This window comes from Lampris incognitus, chromosome 6 (assembly GCF_029633865.1).
Source record: "Lampris incognitus isolate fLamInc1 chromosome 6, fLamInc1.hap2, whole genome shotgun sequence".
Taxonomy (NCBI): Eukaryota; Metazoa; Chordata; class Actinopteri; order Lampriformes; family Lampridae; genus Lampris; species Lampris incognitus.
In genome coordinates, this window is record NC_079216.1 from 54,122,436 (window position 1) to 54,135,205 (window position 12,770).

Here is a 12,770-nt window from a genome sequence, read left to right on the forward strand (position 1 = left end):
AAACCGCTTATCCTTACTCAGGGTCGCAGGGATGCTGGAGCCTATCCCAGCAGTCATTGGGCGGCAGGCGGGGAGACACCCTGGACAGGCCGCCAGTCCATCACAGGGTCCACACACACACACACACACACACACACACACACACACACACACACACACACCTCGGGACAATTTAGTATGGCCGATTCACCTGACCTACATGTCTATGGACTGTGGGAGGAAACCGGAGCATCCGGAGGAAACCTACGCAGGGACGGGGAGAACATGCAAACTCCACACACAGGACAACCTGGGATGATTCCCAAGGTTTGACTACCCCGGGGCTCGAACCCAGGACCTTCTTGTTGTGAGGTGACCGCACTAACCACTGCGCCACCGTGCCGCCCTGCTTTTAAGTATGCTGAACTATAAAAATGTACTAACTCTGCTGAACTAAAAACATGCCTATATTTAGTCCATACAATACACAGAAATATTTATTGAGTTAACGTTTTATATCAGGTCCAAACATCACCCTATATAATTGTTACCTTCTGCAAAAGTTAAAAATATTCAACAAATCCAGAAGTACAATTAAGTTTCAATGTACGATTTCTAAGTTTACCTTTTGCAAATACAACAAAAGTAAATTAAAAGTACACTCACAGGTTTAAAAGAGGTACAGGGAAAGTGCGATGAAGGAAACATTTTTTTCATCTAATGCATGTGTAACAATACATTGGCTGGGCCCCATGTTCCCCCCAACTAGTCTACCTTTCACAGTTAAGTATGAACAGAACATTTTCACAGAGTGTGTGTGTGTGTGTGTGTGTGTGTGTGTGTGTGTGTGTGTGTTTCTCTCTACTTCCTGCCAGTGCTAGTCCACAGGAAGCATGTGTGCTTGGCCTGAATCCTTGGCTTTAATGCTGCCTCCAACATTTCCCACTTCATAAGTCTGGCTCATTGTACCCTCTCAGTTACATGCACAAAAAAAGAAGAAAAAACCCAAATGGCTTGATAAACACCGTGCTGGCATGACTCCAGGATATTCTCTGTACTGGCTTGTTCTGATAATGTCTCCTAGCTGCCATTACAACAGAAAAGAAGCCTTGAAACAAGAAAAAAAATATCAAAACTGATTGCAGTATGATATTTAATGATATTACATGAATAACTGATTCACACTGAACTCGTGTATTCTTAATCCATTTTCTTTTCTAATAAACCCGTTCAATTATCTTGGAATATCATCATTTTATTTTTTTTTGAGAAGGCTAGGCTATTTAACTATATGCTAATCATGGATTTTTTTCAGAATTATTGTTCTCCAATTTAGTTTAGTCGGAGCCGTATCTTAGAAAGCTCGTGTATCTTCTAATCCCCTGTGATGTGCGTAGATATTGACCCGTGCTTGTTGCTATCAAAAGGTTAGCTTAGGGTATAAATAATGTATCTGTGCAGACTTCTCGAAAGGTCGTTTGTGTTTTCCGCTTAGTAATAGCCTATATTGCCATGTTCTGATCTCGCTCTCTCTCTCTCGCTCTCTCTCTCTCTCTCTCTCTCTCTCTCTCTCTCTCTCTCTCTCTCTCTCTCTCTTTTTTGTTGCACTCATAAGGCTGTCTGTAAATGTTCATTCATCCAGGTCATGGTTATCCAAAGGAATTGAATCAAGTGCAACTGGACTTGGATGAGAGGCGAAACGTCTTCACGGATATATACCAAGAGGCTTCATCAGTTCATGCCTTTCTCGGTCTAGTCAGAAAGGCACGAACTGATGAAGCCTCTTGGATGAGAGGCGAAACGTCTTCACGGATATATACTAAGTCCAGTTGCACTTGATTCAATTCCTTTGGACACTCATAAGGCTAGTTTTTTTCTCCCAGGACCAGTTCAGGTATCTTTTGGAAATGGGGAAAAAAACAGTGCCTGATCGCCACACAGAGCTACAATACACACCAACGCTAAGATTCCTCTTTCTGCACAGGGAGGTTCAGCATTCATAAGCCAACTAGTTTCTTTGGCTTATGAATGCTGAACCTCCCTGTGCAGAAAGACCTTCTTGCTCTCGTGGTCTGTGAGTGGGCCTTGTCTTGTTTGTCTTGCTCCCTGTCACCAGAGAGTAGGGACCTTCACTGCATTATACCATTCTCAATCATTGACCACCTGAACTATAAAGGAGTTGTTAGAAATGGTAATGTAATATGTTAAATGCATCATTTGCTTTTCTAATTCTCCATTATGACTAAAAGTAAGTAAAACTTATGTTTCTGTTTTCCATGGGGTGTCCACGGTACCTGAGATGCTAAACATTGTACACTGTTCAGTTTAATTTTGTTTAATTTAGGGACAGTGCCCATAGAAACTTTTTTGGTTAGCACGGTTGACTCACAGCAAGAAGGTCTTGGGTTCAAGCCCTGGGGTATTCCAGCCTTGGGGGTCGTCCCGGTTTGTCCTCTGTGTGGAGTTTGCATGTTCTCCCCGTGTCTGTGTGGGTTTCCTCCGGGTGCTCCGGTTTCCTCCCACAGTCCAAAGACATGTAGCTCAGGTGAATCAGCCGTACTAAATTGTCCCTAGGTGTGTGTGTGTGTGTGTGTGTGTGTGTGTGTGTGTGTGTGTGTGTGTGTGTGTGTGTGTGTGTGTGTGTGTGTGTGTGTGTGTGTGTGTGTGTGTGTGTGTGTGTGTGTGTGTGTGAGTGAGTGAGTGAGTGTGTGTGTGTGTGAGAGAGAGAGCGAGCCCTGTGATGGCCTGGAGGCCTGTCCAGGATGTCTCCTTGCCTGCCGCCCAGTGACTGCTACGATAGGTTCCAGCATCCCTGCGACCCTGAGAGCAGGATAAGCGGTTTGGATAATAGATTGATGGATGCATGATTAGCCAACCTGGCTAATCATGCAATATGCATGATATTGAGAAAAACAATACCTATACACTTAGTTTTATCTATTTGGGTAACACAATAACTAAAAGCAGCACATTTCACAGCGATGTGGTAATTCAAGTTGCATGAAAAAAATTATTTGCTACTGACAAACTAGGCTTTATACTGGCTTTTAATGTACGTATAAATGTCCCCCTGTGATTAATCTGGTACTTTTATGTTCTCCTCTTTATTCCTCTCATTTGTTCTCATCCTATGTAAAGCACTCTGGGTTTTAGAAAAGCGCTTTAAAAAAGGAAATTTATTGTTATTATCATTATCATTAGTGTGAATGGGAGGACTGTGGAGTCCTGGGTCATAAATCAGATTATGGGCCTTTTCGTTTCATTTTAAATGGTCCCCCCCTCTCCAGTTCTCCAATACCGGACGCAGGCACGCCTGTAGGGGTCAGTAAACAGCCCGTTGCGCCCGAGTTGATTACTTTTCTGCTGGTCCAGCCACAGACGTCACCAATTCATTATAAGTAGAGGCATTATAAGTGCAGCACGCCGAAAGGTACTGAAAAATCTGATTTGATTTTGGGAGTAAAAAAAAAAAGGGTTGGTGAAGTGGTGAATATGTTGGAATAGAAACTGAAAGGGAGCTTCCCGTAGCGCTGTGATTCAATTTCTGGGCTTTGATTCCCCCCCCCCCTTTCTGTCTCTTCCTCTCTCGCCACACCGTCTGACAGGTTGCAGCCGTCGCACGTCGTAAAGTCACCCGAAGAGAAGACCTTCGACAGGTGAGAGACCGCTATGACGAAACTTTGCGACACTTTTTTTCTGTTTTTGTTTTTGTTTGACGAGCGTCGACGCTTACCGGCGGCGGCGGCGTAGTTTGATTTTAAGTGGATATAACGGCGTTGTAGCGTGGTGTTTCTGGGCACTAAAACTTTATGTATGTCTCTGTCGTGTTTCCACACTGTTTTTAACCCAACGGAAACTAAAGCCATGTCATTTTTTTATTAAAAGTGTCGCGATTTACAACGGTGGCTTTCTGTTATCAGCAGCATAGCAACAACGTGGACCGCGACTTGTAAATTAGCTTGACGTGTATGAGACTTTAAGAAGTCATGTAAAAGGGGCTCTTCTTCTAAAAGTCTTGAGATTTGTCAGGCCAGTTAGAATACAGGCTTTTTAACCCGTTATTTTTGGAGTGATTTGGATTTTTGCTCTTATCAGAAGCATCTACAGGTTATTAGCCAATTTGGGATTCATGACCACACCAACTTACCCAGCTTTTCCCACATGTATGCCAGTTGCTTTGGACTTTTTACTCTGCAGTGGTTAAATAGAAAGAAAAGTTCTAGTTGGAAGTTTTGCATGACCCCCCCCCCCGCCATTACAAATGGCTCATTTACAAATGGCTCATTTCCAGCGAAATGAATGTCAGTAATCCAAACATATTGGAGAACTGTTGAGTTGCACCAGCTGAATGGACTGCTGCATTTGTACAACGTGAGAAACATGCCTTGCCCTACAGATGACTCCTCATCAATGGTAAGGTACCATAGCTGGACATCAATCAATCAACCAATCAAGTTGCATTTTATATAGCGCTTTTCTAGCTGCAACGGCCACTCAAAGCGCTTTACAAACTGAGGTCTATCTGGCACTGGAATGAGATTTGAAGACCATGACAGAGGAAGTGCAGTCACTTGACAGTCAAGTCACTTTTATTTGTATAGCCCAATATCACAAATTACAAATTCGCCTCAAGGGGACAATGCAGTGGATGATATACCAAACAAATATTATTGATTAGTCGAGAATTTTAAACAAGTCATTTTTTCCTCTTTGATCACTTTCATAATATAAAATCAGTGTCACCATTACTATAGTCATATTTAAACTGGAATTAAGTATTAGAAATTAATACTTGGATTTAAGATCCGCACTGCACTGTTGTAGTGGCTGGAGGCATGCACAGTATGTGTGCAACTGTGCAACAATTGGTGTAGCTACATCTTGCAATGACAGTGTCACTCAACTCTACCACCAAGGCTTTCTGGAATTATGTTCATTAGTCTATCCTATTGCTGCTGCCAACATCTTCTTTTCTTTGACTGAATTTATTTCCCACAATTACCCCCCTCCCCCCCGTTTTAAAGCTCTATATGGTTGAGCTGTGATAGAAACTGAGATAAATGGTATTTTGTGGTCCACCCCTTTCTGTGATGTAGTTGTCTCTGGACTGGTTCACTTGTTGTTGTGGCTTGTTAACTTCTGTGGGCTCACAGTTATCTGTCAAGATTGCCAAGCCTGTTTTTAATGCACTTAACTGTATTTAATGACATGACGAGGGAAGTGTGGAAAAGTTATGATGCCGGGTGAAGTTTTAAGCATCATAACAGTTGATGAAGCTTCCTTGGCTTGTTAAACCAAGTATTTTCTCTCCTCTTTTGCCTTGTTTCTCTGTCCTCTGAATTAGCTGCCTGCCTTCCTTAATGTTGAATGCCGTAGTAAGGATCAGATTTCACACACACCCAAACCCCCCCCCCCACACACGCACACACACAGACACATACATACAGACACACACAGTGGAAGTGTTGACGTCTCTGCGGACACATAATGAAAGAAATGTACCAGTTGAGCACCCTTTGTTCCCCGCAAATATGTCAACTGAGGTTAATTTCTAAATGCAAGTGATTACGGTGTGATGCTGCTTTTTACATCACGTCATGTCATCAGGGTCATATTTGCTTGTCGTGGATCATATCTCTAGTCTGGAGGGGAAGGGAACGTCTTTTCCAGACCGCAGGGTCTGTTGCTATTTGACCCCACATTCCTGTTGCTCTTACGGGTCGGGGGTCACTGCTCCCCAGACCTCCTTTGGAACAGAAATATTTTCGTTTTGTACTTCAATTCCGCTCAGGCTGTTTGATATTTAGCTTCGGATTTCGTCCTTCGCTGTCTTGTCTGTATGACCTGCTAACAATTCTGCCAGTTTTTTTTGTCTCCCTGCAAATACTGAGATGGGATGAACTCACTGATGAGGATTCCCTCGGAATAGGTTTGTGACACCCACTAACAAAGTGTACTCAGAGAGGAACATTTGAACGGTGTGAACACTCAGCTACTTTTGGTGTTTTTGACTTGTAATGTAGGCCCTTCATTTGCATAGGTGAAGCCAACCTATCTAACGTCAAAGGTCTCCTCCACCCATGACTAATCTCAAATTAACATTTTGAGTTGGCATTCGTAACTTTTGCCAGTAAAAATTTATCTTGCAAATCACAAGGATGTTCTGTATGCTCAGACAAATCCAGTGATGTGAACCCCTGAGCGAGTTTACTTCCTTTTTGCTTTTTCTGCCCCACAGCCCTCACAGTGGTCAGCCCTCTGTTGTGCCCTTTCATGAACGTTCCTATTCTCTGGGACAAGGGACGGCACTGTGCTGGGCACATCTCGTTCTGCTGAAGCCCACAATGGATGAGCTGTGCTGCTATATCAACATTTTCTCTGTTTTCGCTCTCTCTCTCTCTCTCTCTCTCTCTCTCTCTCTCTCTCTCTCTCTCTCTCTCTCTCTCTCTCTCTCTCTCTCTCTCTCTCTCTCTCTCTCTCTCTCTCTCTCTCTCTCTCTCTCTCTCTCCCACACACACACAATCGCACTTACTTGCTGTCTGTCTTACACTCCTTCTCTGACACACTCCTTCCATCTCTGCCTTTTTTGTCTCTTTATTTCTCTCAATCACTCACTTGCTGTCTGTCTTACACTGACAAACTTCTGTTTGCCTCTTTTTTGTCTTTCTCTCTATTTCTATTTCTCTCACTCACTCACTCTCTCTCTCTCACATATACAGTCACTTGCTCACTCACTGTCTGCCTGTTACACACACACACACACACAGACACACACACATGCAATCACTTACTTGCTGTCTGTCTGTCTGTCTTAAACTCTCTCTGACACGCTCCTTCTGTCTCTGCCTCTCTCTCGCATGCACACACACACACACACACACACACACACACACACACACACACACACACACACACACACACACACACACTCACTCACTCACTCACTCACTCACTCACTCACTCACTCACTCACTCACTCACTCACTCACTCATTCACTCACTCTGACCTGTCTGATTTTCTGTCTGTCTGCTTCTTTCTTTTTTTTTTGTGTTGGTGTGTGCGTGTGTGTTCAACCACATGCCTTTGGGCCAGTGAGCAACAGGAAGTGCAAGGCTGGGTCTGTGGGTCTGTTTGTCTGTCTGTGTTTGTGTTTGCATCTCTCTGAGCTATATCTCCGGTTCAGCACTGCTCTGGAGGCGTCCTGATTCACTGACAGACTCTAACTATGCATCTCCTCCTGTTTTAGAAAACCCAAACAACCTCTTCACTCCTTATTCCCGGTTTGCAGATTGTCAGTAAAAGTCAGTGGCACTTCTGTATGTGCAACATGCTCAACCTATACATCCATGAGTTGCACATCAGGTGCATAACCCTGATCATCCACCAGCTATACATACACTGGGTGTAGCATATTGTGTGTCTGTATTTTGACCCGGCTATCGGCACGCATGCAGTTGTTTACAGTTGAGACTATTTCTGAACAGGGATGTTGCGTGCTTGGGTTGATGGTGAAGCATACCAACTCTCCTCAAAACTGTGTTCATGCTTAAAATCTCTGTGAACTGTGGGAACGAGGACGCCAGGTTGTCTGCCTCTCCTCGCTGCCTTGTTCCAGAGGTTTTACTTCTTGGATCATTTAAAATTGTAGATTTCTTTGATGTCTTATATGACTGCCAAAATCACTTAGCTAGGTAGAGTTTAATCATGCGAGCTTTGCCAAGGCTTGGTTAACAACAAATAAATGAAAAGGGCCTTATTGCGCAGGGCCCTGGCTGCATGGTGTTGAGTTTGTTTTTTTTTTACACCCTGTGCAGCTTCTGAATGTGGTTTCTGCAAACGAAACGTGTCAGTAGAGGCAATGCCATTTATATCAGCTGTACAATATATGATAGCAGAATGATTTAATACCCTCCTGCAAAAAAAAAAATGCTTGGTTGTTGCCGGCTATTCTGCTTTTGCACAGCACTGTGTTGTGTAGTGTGCGGGGTGGGGGTGGGGGTGTATTGTCAGATTTGTTGACTTAAACTTTGGAGGACTTCCTCTCTTGACGGCATGTAGTTATAGCCTTTGTCTGCGTTGGTTGCCTTTGTATTTTTTCCCTTTCTTCTGTTTTCCAGGAAACGAGCCATCGCCGCCCCATTAGTTTTACAAGGCAACTTTCTGCCATTATATCCGTTTTACTGGTAGAAGTCCATGATTCAGTCAATGTGTCACACCAACCTCATGTACCAACATTTCCAGGGAACAAACTGCTAGCTTTAGCTTTCATGGTGCCGAAGATATTGATTTAACTTTATTGGTGGGAATGACTGACACTGTTACAACCAATATGGCCGAATCACTTTAAAACACTGACAAATATCCAAAACATTGCAACAGTTCAAATGCAAAAGAAAATAAAAATTCATTACATAGAAGGAAGAAAGTTGGATGTGTTATGGTATTTGGTGGTTAAAAAAAAGAACAAAACAAAACCCTTGTATTCCTTCTTTTTCTTTTTTCTTTTTTTTTAAAAGTTTTTCCCCTTTCTCTCTCCAATTGTACTTGGCCAATTACCCCACTCTTCCGAGCCGTCCTGGTTGCTGCTCCACCCCCTCTGCCAATCCAGGGAGGGCTGCAGACTACCACATGCCTCCTCCGATACATGTGGAGTCGCCAGCCACTTCTTTTCACCGGACAGTGAGGAGTTTCACCAGGGGGATGTAGCATGTGGGAGGATCATGCTATTCCCCCCAGTTACCCCTCCCCCCTGAACAGGCACCCCGACCGACCAGAGGAAGTGCTAGTGCAGTGACCAGGACATATACCCACATCCGGCTTCCCACCCGCAGACACGGCCAATTGTTTCTATTGGGATGCCCAACCAAGCCGGAAGTAACACGGGGATTCGAACCGGCAATCCCCATGTTGGTAGGCAACGGAATAGACCGCCACGACACCCAGAGGCCCAAACCTTGTATTCCTGTATGTTGTCTTTTTGCATTTGTGTGTGTTTGGATTATTCTCCATCGCTTAAATTGGGAACCCTTATTCTTCAGCCACAGCCTCATCTTATTAGGCCCTCGAAATGGCTTGTTACGGTCCGATTTCCACGGACCTGGTTCAGTCATTATCAGTATGATCAGCATAATCGAGCATAAGACCATAAGCCGGGCAGACTGAATTGCAGAGTGTCCTTATGAAGAGCTCAGATAAGGTTTCTGTGGCTACAACTTTTAATGATACGCTGTTGATATAAGCTGTATGGTTTGATGGACACTTTTAAGACTCTGGCGACCATTAAAGTACCAACACATCTGTTACCATGAACATTACTTCTATTTCACTTCCTGGCCAATAAATACTAAGATTTCATTGGCTGGAGATTTATTGTTCTTTTCAATTGGGTGTGTGCGATTTCTTTAAATCGATTGACCCTAATAGCCCAGACCGTGGATCCTTCGGGAGACAGTTTGTCGAGATACAGTGATGTCACGCTTTTGGGATGAGGAACGGTAGGAATGGGAGCCGCTGCAATGAGAGACTGTTTGGCTTATGCCCTTATTATTCAGTAAATCAATGGCGTAGCCAGTGTGTCGCAGAGCTCAGTGGCCCAGCCGGCCTCTGTACCGTCCTGATTGCTTTCACAGTCAGGAAATTTATTAAACATTGCATAATAATGATTTATCACGTGATCACCTTGAGAAAATATGGAAAAGATGTTTTGATCTTAGTGTGTGAAATAGGCTACGTATTGAAGGTTCAGCAAATTATTTTCTTTCTTTTTTTGGGATTTTTTTTTCCCCCTCCCTTTTTCTCCCCAATTGTATCCGTCCAATTACCCCACTCTTTCCAGCTGTCGCTGCTCCACCCCCTCTGCCAATCCGGGGAGGGCTGCAGACTACCACTTGCCTCCTCCAATACATGTGGAGTCGCCAGCTGCTTGTTTTCACCTGACAGTGAGGAGTTTCGCCAGGGGGATGTAGCGCATGGGAGGATCACACTATCCCCCCCTCCCCCCTCCCCGAACAGCCACCTCGACCGACCAGAGGAGGCGCTAGTGCAGCAACTAGGACACATACCCACATCCAGCTTCCCACCCCCAGAGATGGCCAATTGTATCTGTAGGGACGCCCAACCAAGCCGGAGGTAACACGGGGATTCGAGCCAGCGATCCCTGTATAGGTAGGCAACGGAATAGACTGCTACGCTACCCGGACACCCAACAAATTATGTTTCTGATGAAAGATGTCCTTACATTTACTGTAACGATTCATCAATTTATTGGGTCTAAACCCGAAAGTTAAAAGTTAAAAAGAAGAAAGTTGGTTGTCCAGTTCCAAGCTAATAGCTAAATGGCCAATACTGGTTATGTAAGATAACCAGTATTGTTTGATTCAGAAAGAAAAAAAAACACAAAAAACAATTTAATATTTGTTCAAACTGAAACTTGTGCAACATTTTCATCATGTGTCTCTGGAATATTGCATCAACTTAGCGAGCTTGAATTGTTTCCCGGTTAGAAAAATGATCTAAACCCGGAACGGTTTTTGCTGTTAAACAAAGACCTTGTGTGGAAAAGACAGTCACTCGAACAAGGCAGTAAAAAAAAACTAAAAACAGCTCTACAGATTAACTGAATAGATTTGGTATCTGTTTTCTACGGCAATTTTTTGGGGGGAAATTGCTAAAGGACATTGTGCAGGTGGGGAAGGTCTCGACATTTTTGACTGCCATTCTCGATCCATTCATTGACTTCGGCTTGGTGGCAGATCCTGAAGACCATTTTTCAGATATTACGTATGACACGTACCTACTGAGAGGAAGGTTTTGGGAGTTAGTCTAGTCATGCTGAGAAATATATTCAGTCTTGGGTTATTTTTATCCGATGGCACTGTGGCGATAAGACACTCTTTTATACCATCCTCAGTCCCACTGCCAATCTGCCGCTAGTGCAAGTCACTGCTGCTAAGAAATAGCATCATATCACTACGCTTCATGTCCCTGCAAGGCTTATCTTTTGTTTATGAGGATCGGTTGCTTCAAAAATATAGTTTTAAAGTCTTACAGCGCTGTCGGATCTGGTCAGGCTCTTGGATGGGTTTGATTTGTCCCAGTCTTTGTGGGCCTGTTTCAAGTTATTCCAAGTCATTTCAACTTGTAGACCTGGGAATCCATGTCCTTGTCATCAGTCCCCCCCCCTTTTTTTTTCTCCCCAATTGTATCCAGCCAATTACCCCACTCTTCCGAGCCATCCCAGTCACTGCTCCACCCCCTCTGCCGATCCGAGGGGGGCTACAGACTACCACATGCCTCCTCCGATACATGTGGGGTCGCCAGCCACTTCTTTTCACCTGACAGTGAGGAGTTTTGCCAGGGGGACATAGCGCTTGGGAGGATGACGCTATTCCCCTGTTTCCCCTCCCCCCGAACAGGTGCCCTGACCGATAAGAGGAGGGAGGCGCTAGTGCAGCGACCAAGACACATACCCACATATGGCTTTCCACCCGCAGACATGGCCAGTTGTGTCTCGTAGGGATGCTCGACCAAGCCGGAGGTAACATGGGGATTCGATCCGGCGATCCCCGTGTTGAAAGGCAACAGAATATACCACTACACTATCAGAACACCCCTTGTCATTAGAGTTAATGCCTTTCCAGATCAGATCAGACCATAATTTTTTCCCTTTAAATTGGTTTAATTTGCAGTATTCTAATATTTTTACCACTAAAATACCCATGCTCCATCTGTGTGATGTATCTTTTGAGTCTTTCTGCCTTTGGTTTTTGTTATTTTGAAGTACTTTCTAACCGTCTCCATTGCAGAGCTATATCTGAGGGTTTTTGATAATTACATCACGCAGCAAAGCAAATCCTTTCCACACTTTAAGTGATATTTATATCAGTGACCTTTCGAGAGGCCAAGAATATCAATGACATGTTTCCTCTATTGACGCCACTACCGTCAGTAGGGTGCTATTGATATTTTTCTTTTCACCCCGAGTTTTTATGACGACAAATCCTGAAAGTGATATGGTGCCCATACCCGAACCTGCTGTGATTAGCCGTGCAGAAGAGTTTTCCCTCCGCTCTGTGTCTGTGTCAGAACCAAAAACACATTTTGTGAGTTGCAAGAGAACCCAGCTTCATTGACTGGGACCAAACTCTGGCAATAAACACAGCCCTCCCTGATTTACATTCAAGTCAAGCCTAGTCGAACTTACTTGCATAGTCCTAAATCACAGCAATGTTCCATAGAGCTTTACGTTAGCATTACAGTCCCATTCTTACCTCACGTACATGGAATAAGCGACAAAGTACAGCACCCTGTAGTCATGGATCCTCAAGTCAGATGAGATAATTATAATTATGCATTCAGTGAAGCACATAATGACAACACATAGTCATGATAACACAACACGAATACGTAAGTTGAATGTCGGGCCTCATCTCCATTAGCTCACAGTGCATAATCAATACTGGTTACCTTACTGTCAGCTTCGCTCATAGAAATGCATGCTTTCTTTGTATCACCACTAAAGTCAGGCATGAGGCCAGTCTTAATAGTTTGGTAGTGTGTTTGGTGTATTAAACAGATAGTGAACAAAAAAAGAATTACAGTGATAAATGAATAACTAGTTATGTGGTTGTAGTGGGCGGCACGGTGGTGCAGTGGTTAGTGTGGCTGCCTCAGAGCAAGAAGGTCCTGGGTTGGAGCCCCGGGGTAGTCCAACCTTGGGGATCTTCCCGGGTCGTCCTCTATGTGGAGTTTGCATGTTCTCCCCGTGTCTGCGTGGGTTTCCTCCGGGTGT

General features: G+C 44.0%; 1 protein-coding gene across 1 annotated transcript in view; it reads left to right on the forward strand.

Moving 5' to 3' along the window:
• Positions 1–3,569: 3,569 nt before the first annotated feature.
• The window catches only part of tspan9a (tetraspanin 9a), a 386,869-nt gene continuing 377,668 nt past the window's right edge, over positions 3,570–12,770 (forward strand). The window contains exon 1 of the mRNA XM_056281373.1: positions 3,570–3,635. The gene's annotated coding sequence lies outside the window, so the exon portion shown is untranslated. The remainder of the gene's footprint in view (positions 3,636–12,770) is intronic.